Raw genomic sequence first — 9,303 nt, 5'->3', positions numbered from 1 at the left:
ATGAGATTTAATCAGTGCATAGGCTTGTTTGTCCTTCTGTCTGGGGATGAATTTCACTCATGCATTTTGCACAGACCTAACTTTTCCTCTGTCAAATGGAAAAATTATTTCCTTTCGTAGCAATTTCTTAATGGAAGCATGTACAGCTGAAATGAAGGGACATTGCCAACTTTGAAGGCCTCTTTTTTTTTTTTTAACTGAAGACTCAAAGCACACTAAATTAAATACTACTTCCTTGTAAACTTGCATGTTTGTATGATAGATCTTGGCATGAACTAGAAAACAGGCTTTTGTTAATAAAATACAAGAACACAGAAAACAGGCTTTGTTAAAACTCCACAGCTCTGAGATTTAATTGTTTAGAAAAATTTTTTTGCACTTCCCAGTGGACTACAGTTTTGAATGTGGTCTCTGAATTGCTCATATACTTACTCAGTGTACATGTGCAAAAATGGCTTTGAACATGCCAAAAGTTGCATGGTGCAAAATTGCAGGCATGAATTTCAGTCTGAGTTGAGGCTGTCATGAAGTGATGCAGTGTGGAGGGTGTCTTTACCATTTCCTTCTGTTTAGGACTTCAGTCCAGTAATTCATGCTTTTGTAACCTCAAGACTACATTACTATAATGCTCGCTTTGTGGTGCTGCACATAGAAGCTTCGGTTGGTTTAGAATTTGGTGACTCATTTCTTAAATGGGGGCGGATACTAATGAGCATATAACACCAATGCTCCTTAGTCTGCACTAGCTATGTGTTTCCAAGTGCAGTTCAAGGCGGTGGTATTTGATGTGTGAAGTCCCATATCCGAGAGAGCCTATTAAAATGGTTATGATCTGCTGTACCACTTCTGCTGGCAGTTCCAACATCTGAACACTCAGAAAATGGCAGTGGGGTGTTCTCAGTAGAAAGCCTAACATTTCTCTGGTGTATCACAAGAGCCAGAGGTTACTGATCTTTGGGGCACAACATAAGATGTCTTGTCAAGCTTTGAATAACCCCCTGCATTATTTTGGAGTCAGGACATGAACATTTATTTAGAGAACCTTTTTAGAATTTTATGAATTTTAGTTTGTAAAGAAAAGAGAGGATGCCTCAACGGCTAAGGTAATTAGCACTGTTTATACGGTGTCTCTTTGTAACTCTGTTTGTCTTTAAGTTACACAGTGGGTTCAGTAATAGTTAGGAATAGAATTAAGGAGGCTTGAGTCCTAGACTGATCCTATAACCACTAGCTCACACTATAATTAACAAAGCTTAGCACTTATCTAGAACTTTTAATCACTTTATGAAAATGGTTATGCATTATTAGCCCCACTTTGGATGGAGGTACATAACGCAGATGGGTTGTTTGGAAGGTACTCAGAATGAAGATGGAAACTGAAGTGTAGTATTTTTAGAGATGTCTACATGGGGACACTCCATGAAGTTAATCCACATCTTTTCGTTAATTTCATTTACTACTGGATTAGTTAAATTTCATTAAACTCTTGTGTGAACACACTCATTTGACTCTGAAGTGGTTTCAGTTTAGTTTAGCTTTGTTAATTAAGGCATACCAAATTAAGGCCACTTTCGTTCTGAATGACCGTCTCCACACAGGAGTTTAATGCAGTTTAATTAATCCAGTTGTAATTCATTAATTTGGATTAATTTTCCTGAGCATCCCCATGTTGACAAGCCCCACCTATAAACAACGTCTAGATAGGGAACACACTTAAAAGCTAGGATACACTTATCTAAAGGACTATAATAAATTCAATGGGTGAGCTCTTACTTTTATAATGTACAAGTTTGACCACATTTGGGGTGAAATTCACGCCTGTGCAGAGGGTTTATGTACCTTTTAAACACTACATAAGTGTTGCATAGGCCTTGAAGCACAGTACCAAATAATGGTGATCTTATATACAGAAAGGGTGCAGGCAGGTTGTGCACTATGCTCTGTGATAATTATGTTCCATGTATTAACTTTTTTCTTGAAACCAACCCTCCAACCAACCCTTTGGATATTGTTGGAATCAAGCTAGCATTTCCATTATTGTGTGTGTCTCCTCTGCTTCTGAAGTAAAGATCTCATGACTTCTCTTACTTTATTGTAGGCTACCGTTTCACTTCAGCATCTTTCTTCTCCCCATAGAGTGACTTTAGTCACTTTGAACACCAGGGGAATGATCACCATCTGTTGAATGCTTGTCAAATGAACTGCAAACTATGCTGCTATAATACCCAACAACACCTGTGAGCTACTTAACTATAGCCAATTGGGCAACTGGGTGATATGGAGCAAGAAACCCCAACAGCATGAGAGAAAATAGGTCATATTTTTTTCTTTTACTTTGAAAATAAAACAGGAAGCAAAATGCCCTTTAATATCTGCAGAGCTGCAAGAGCTTTCAAGCCTCTCTTGAGCAAAAAAGGCTTCGGTAACTGCATAAATTAATTACTTTCATCCATTGAATTTCTTTGCCTTATAAAAGGAAATAGCTGAGTCCAAAATCTGGAAGCTGTGAGCAGTTTTCTGAAGTTGGATATTATGATATTTCTGGTGCATCTTGGACATGGGGAAGCAGCAAAATTTGTCTTAGTAAATAAAGACGTCAGTGTTGAAAGGGGACGGGTGGTGTATGTGACTGATAATGAATTATGTTTTAATGTCTCCAAAGAAAGGAACCCTTGTAAGGTAGAGGTGGTTTTAAATGAGCCAGGTACACAAAGAATGGGGAAACTTACACCTCAGGTAAGTGCTCCTTCTCATGGGAATCAAAACCTATCACAATGCAGATGGACTTCTGACCAGTTGTTTTTGTTGTTTGAAATGTAAATCAGCTCGATCAAAGTTCATTGGCAATTAACTTCAGCAGGCTCATCTTCCTGAGCAGGCTCATCTGAACTGAAGTCGATAGAGAGAACAGCTTAGGCTGATACATTAATCAGTGTTTCCCACGGAGATGCACAGTGGTTGGGGGAGCCCAAAGAATCTCATGCCCCTCCCCTACCGCCTGGGGGAGGGGCAAGGAGCCATCAGTCAGGGAAATGAAGGAGACGGGGCCAGAGTCTCTCCTCTTCTGGCCATGGTGCCTGGGATGCTGCCCGGTGCCGCACAACGGCTGCACTCTCCCAGGTAGCTGCTGTGCTGCACTGGGGAGATTTGTTGATGCTTTACTTATTTTTTACTGCTTCATCCATTTAGTAAAGCCCTTTTATAAGAGCCATCTTCACAGTTTTGATGTTCACGGCACAATCTGCACCCTCCTCCTATCTTTTTCTCTGTAACAAGCCCTGCACCCAATGGGAGATATAGGGAGGGCAAGTATTGAAAGATTGAGCTTCCCCAAGTGTTGCTGAGATACTAAGAGACATTGAAGTTAACGAGACCTTTCTGAGGGGTAGCCATGTTAGTCTGGATCTGTAAAAAGTGACAAAGAGTCCTGTGGCACCTTATAGACTAACAGTTGTATTGGAGCATAAGCTTTAGTGGGTGAATACCCACTTCGTCAGATGTCCCTGATGAAGTGTAGTGAAGTGGGTATTCACCCACTAAAGCTTATGCTCCAATACAACTGTTAGTGTATAAGGTGCCACAGGACTCTGTCACTTTTTACAGACTTTTCTGGTTTCCAAGAAATTCCCAGCAAAAATGCCATTCAAATTATGAAGAATGAAAGAGCGGGAGAGATGTTTTCCCTGACATGGTTTGATACGTATTAGGAACATAGGAACTGCATACAGGATCAGACCAATGGGTGCATCTAGTCTAATATCCTGTCTTTCACAATGTCTATCAGCAAGTGTTTCACACAAAGGTGCAATAAGCCCTGTAGTTATGTCACCCAATATTGATTGGGTAGTCCCTGCCCCCAGGGAAAATTTCTTTCTAGAGTGAACGGGCCCGGTTCAAGACATCTCCATGGAAGTGAGTGAAATAATGGACACAATGGTAAGTAAGACTTTTTTACTTGATCTTATGTGATCATTTTAACTGGACAATTTATCCAGAAAGTGTAGTATGTGTCCAATCTGGCAGCCCAATCCTCAGGCAAAACTCCCACTGGTTTCCTGACTGAAGCCTACAGGATTTGACTGATAAAACTACATAAAATTATTTTTATCAGTTTGTTGATGCTGCTTACCTTAAGAGATATTTGACAGCCACTTCTTGCCCAGTGAAATACAATATGTTCATAATGGCTGCCCACTTTTGGAAGAGGGCCATGTGAGGCTGCGAATTTATAGGTAGGTTCTCATTGGTGCTGAAATAGCAGATATTTAAGTAATTTCCTTTCAAGAGCATTTTCATTTGCTGGGATTCAGGGATCATAACAATAAAAAAAAGTCTTAAATTTGTTTACAAAATTGAATTTCAAGGTATAGCAAAAATCCCTGTCCCTGTATGTGTATTTGAGTAAAATAATTTTAATCCATAAGAAGAAAATCTGAAAACAAAACAATTATATCAAAGTTGGTCTGTGAAATTAAGTGAGGTTTTTGTTGTTGCTGTTTTTGGTCAAACGTTCTTAAATATGTGTTTGTTACTTTCCTTCTAGAGTGACTTTTAGATGAAAAAGTATATTCATTTGCATCCTTGTCCAGCTCAGATGAAATCTGTGGGAGCTTTGCTGTTGATTTCAATTGGTGTAGGATCAGGACCATAATCCTTTTACAATCTCCAATATTCACCATTTATTTATAAGACCCCTCCTGCCCAGGTTGCTCAGAACGCAGTGCAGCATTCTAAACTACAGTAGAAACTTCATCCAAAATCGATCCCCTGCATGGAAAAATCCCTATGGGGGACAGGAAATTCAGATAGTTGCCCTTGTGAAATTTCAACCACGTTATTGTATTAGGTGAAGGTAGGTTTGCCCCTCCCTTCTACAGGATGATCCTCAAACTGGTAGCTCTCAGGGAGCTGCCAGAGACCAAGGCCATTCTGTAGCATCATGCTTCTTCTTAGACCCCTGTACCTCATCCTTCAAGCTCTGTTAGCTTAGGTCTGATTGAGCTCTGCCAACAGGTCTTCTCCTGGACTGTGGAAGTCCTCCTAAACATAGGTTCACAACTTGAAAAAGGGTTACAATGAGTCAGGACACTCTCTTAGGCTCTATGAATGCTATAGTAGATTGCAATGCCTTGTTAGCAAACCTTCCAAGTCCCATTCCAAGCTGTCTTCTGTGTTATAGCCACCTCACATCCTTGTGGTGAGCCCTTTGCTAGGTCAGGGAACAGGAGGGTAAGATGTCTCATAGGCATTTTCTCTTCCCCCTCCTTACACAACTGAGATTTTCATACCCTTCACATATAGAGAGAAAGGTGATGATTTGACCCATTATTACTAGCTGAAATTTTCAAAAGGGCCTAATGGAATAAGGCACCAAGTCCCATTGAAAGCCAACAGGAGCTGAATGACTAACTTCTTAGATATCTTTGAAAATCCCAGCCATTATTAACATCCCTCCTACCCAAGTTAGACCGTCTCCAATACTCGCAAAGAGCCACTTTGGTCTATGTAATCATGCTTGGAGAGCTCCATTTGAATGTGACATGGAGATGAAGAGCTTTCAGTTACAGATAAAGTGTTATAATACCAGAGTTTAGTACAACAGAGATTTTCTAATATTTTTCCTCTTAAATATGAATTCAAAGGTAACTTACCAATTTAATATAAGTTGGGAAGAGGATGAGTATAGTACCACAGAGTGAAATTCACTCCTGTGGAAAAAGCAAGTACAAGGCCCATGCACCACTTAAGCTCTATTTGAGGTCTTAAGTAGGACTTAAGTGATGCATTGCCAGGCCTCTGCACAAGGGTGAATTTTGCCATGTAGAATTCGGATAGGAAGCGAAGATCGTGTTAGTGAAACCATAGGCATAAGCTAGTATCCTCAAAGACACATCTCCCCCAGGAAACAGGTAATGATTTTCTTGTCTTTAAATTACTTCTTATTTTAACAGCAAAGCAGAAATTCAAATTCACAGTGATCTCCCAAGGGTTGACTTTGGTGCAATGCACCTAAGTTTTTCTGACGTACAAGTCTTTCTCAAAGACCACGCACAAAGTCAGAGTATTTAAACATTTATTTGATATACATTTTTATTTTAAAATGCTTGGGCATTGAAGATAGGATCTTGTCTTGTAAATGATTTGCATAGATGGAGATGTTTGCATAGATCTTAGGAAAATGTTAAGACAATGAACAGCATGCTGGGAAGCAGCATTGAAAGTATTGATAGGATATAACCGAGTACAGCAATGATAGTCATCTAGGGGCTAGAGCAGAGACATGTGAGTCAGGAATCTTGGGTTCTATCCTCAGCAGTACCACTGATTGCCTTTGTGAGGTTATGCAGGTCCCTTAATCATTGTGTGATTTACTTCTCCCAATCGTAAAACGGATACATTCTCTGTTTCTGGGAGGTATTCTGAACTTTCATTAGTATTTACTGAGACGATCACAGGGAACGAAAAATGTATGGGGTCATATCTTCAGCTGCTGTAAATTGACTTATTGATTTGTGGCAGCTGAGGATTTGGCCCACAATGCAAGTCCAAAGTATTATTTTTAAGAATTTGATTCTGTGAGGCATTGAGCACCCTCATTCCTATTGACTGTCAATTTACAATATAGATTTTGCTGAAAGTAAAATTGTACAATAAATGCATTCATAGGTCGCTACATAAATGGCTAAAACAAATTGCGTTTCTTTATATAGGATGTAATACAATATTAAATCTCTCACATCTGGTTTACTGAACTGGAGACCATTGTAGAGACTTTTGTTCTTCATGTAGAGATCAGAAATCCAACATCAAATATTACTCAGTTTGGAAAAAGCTCTCTAGACATTCCTGAGTTTCTTGGCATATCTAAGCAAGTGGACAGAAGTGTCTTGACTTTCAAGTACAATGCTGATGGGCTAGGTACGGTCTGTACCATTAGGATCATGTCTTCAGAGGCCTCACTTCCTGCTTTTGGCCAGATTGTAGCAGAGGATCCCATAGGAGTGGATATGTACCCAAGCTTCTGAAAAAACTAGAGCAAGGACGAGTGATGAATTTTAAAACATTCATTACATCTACAGTACTTTTTTAGTGGGGTGGAGAGAGATTCTTTTTATTTAAAATCTTGTTAAAAAATGTATGTGCTGTATTATTCTTGACAAGGAGATAAAGTTGTACTGTGGGAGCTTTTTCAACTTTGCTCTGCATCTTCCAAATTTCCTCATGCAAAAATAGTAAATCTGTAGAGCAGAGTTTGTGAATGGGGCTGTGGGCCATAGGACAAGTGCTGAATTCTCCAGAGACAAGGGAATCTTGCCAGCATCCAAGTAGTTTTATTGATGTAAGAATAGTTTAAAAACAAAATGTTGTTTGAGGAATCATTCAGTCCTGAACATAGAAGAAAGTCGAAAGCAAACTGTGTTCCCCTTCTTGTAGAAAAGTGACAGAAAATAAATAACACACACATTTTATTTTCTTGTGTTTTTAAGCTGGTAAATAGTTAACTCTTTCTACAAAAATGCATAACAGTAGAACTAAGAATAGAAATAACAGGATCAGAAGGACCCAGATCAAATCTTCTCATTTTGAAATACTGTAGGATTCAGTATTTGGTTATCTGGTTTGCATTATTATTTAAAGATTAGGGCTTGTGGAAAATTTTCTGTCAGAACTCTTGACCAGTGATTCCCATGATGGATTACCTCTCCTTTCCAACAGGGGACACAGGGTTCATCAAGGGAGGTGGAAGACAGAAGAATGGGAGCAGGAGGCACCCAAACAACAATTTCCGTAGATTTTGCAAGAGATATTTCCAAATCGAAATATTTCAGTTTTCTATTTTCTACCAAAAAATTGGAATGTTGCCTAGGGGGAGTCTCCCCATATTTCAATAATCTTTAATAAGTAAGTTACAGTAGCATGTGGATGACCTAGTTAGGTTCTGGATTCCATTGTGTTGTGTACTGTACAAACATAGGTGCCAATCTTGAAAAAACCTATGGATGTGCTTAATTTATTACATGTGAGTAATCCCATTGAAGTCTACGGGACTACTTAGATAGGTAAAGTTATTTACATGCCTAAATTTGTACAAGATCTGGGCATTTGTATGTAGAGTACCTACAGTTATTCCAAAGAGCTTACAGTCTAAACTACAAATTCATACAAATCATTGGCCAATCAAAAGATCGTGATGCAATAATTGTCAGAAGATTTTTTTGACTTAAATGTACGGTTTAATGCCTGCCATCCAGGATCAAAGGAAGTGCATATTCTAAAGACCAACTGTGAAGATTTCCTGGAGATGCAACTCCGATATCAACACCTCAGCCCCCTATCCCCTCACACAGTTTACATCTCCATCCAGGTGGAGATCAGAGATAAAAAGAGCCAATGTCCATTACAGGTGAGAGCAGATAACCAATTTTGACAATCACTCGCAAAAACAATAAAACATTGCAAGCTGGATGTCTGTGCTGTATTGAATTATTGGTCTTAACTTGGGTGCACCTTTGAGAATGAGTAGAAAGTCACAGGCTTCAATCTCCCTGGGAGTGGCATTACCCTGGCATGACTCACGTTTTGAAGTGCCTTAATGAGACTGTGCAATATATAGAAATATTAGTGATTTCATCACACACACAATTTCTGACATTGCCTGCTTCAAGTTTACAAAACTCATATGAAACTGGAGCAATTTTAATAATTGTTTTAAATGAATTATTTTGTTACCAAATATTTGCAAAAGAGAAAAAACCACTTTTGCTCAAGTATTCATATTTGCAAATTTTGAAAAAGCTGCTGAAGCCAAGCAGTGGAAGGAGAGGAGGAAGTATCACCCATCCAAAAGCAAAGTTATCTGGAGGAGTGAGCACCGGACATTAATAGGACTGGGCAGTAAAAACATATCTCCTCTTGTTTGACTTTTGCATGGCTAAAAAAAAAGGCAAATGGAGAGTGCTTGGTCTGTTATTGATAGGCCTTCCTTCCTTCTCCATATCAAATTGCCTACCACCCTAACGCAAGCAATAGTTGCGTCAATGGCTATGAGTGAAATCCATGCCCCATTGAATTCAGTGGCAAAAATTTCACTGTTTTCAACAGGGCCGGGATTTCACCCACTCTTCTGAGATTAGTCAGGGTGGACATAGCAAGTTTGTTAGAGATTTCCCCTTTTGAAGAAGTAAATCGAGAAGGTGGAAGTTGACCTAACTGAAGATATGCGTTGATTTCTCTAGCTTCTTTGAATCCTATTGGTCTTGTTTTAGACCTAGGTATGACGTAAGTCTGCACTTACTTATTTGA

General features: G+C 39.1%; 1 pseudogene; it reads left to right on the top strand.

Moving 5' to 3' along the window:
• The first annotated feature begins 2,532 nt into the window (after positions 1 to 2,532).
• LOC116833776 (FRAS1-related extracellular matrix protein 1-like) overlaps positions 2,533 to 9,303 on the top strand; it is an 87,243-nt pseudogene continuing 80,472 nt past the window's right edge.

Source organism: Chelonoidis abingdonii, chromosome 7 (genome assembly GCF_003597395.2).
Source record: "Chelonoidis abingdonii isolate Lonesome George chromosome 7, CheloAbing_2.0, whole genome shotgun sequence".
NCBI classification, from domain to species: Eukaryota; Metazoa; Chordata; order Testudines; family Testudinidae; genus Chelonoidis; species Chelonoidis abingdonii.
The sequence above is the reverse complement of the archived record's forward strand: the minus strand, read 5'-3'. Positions and strand labels throughout refer to the sequence as shown.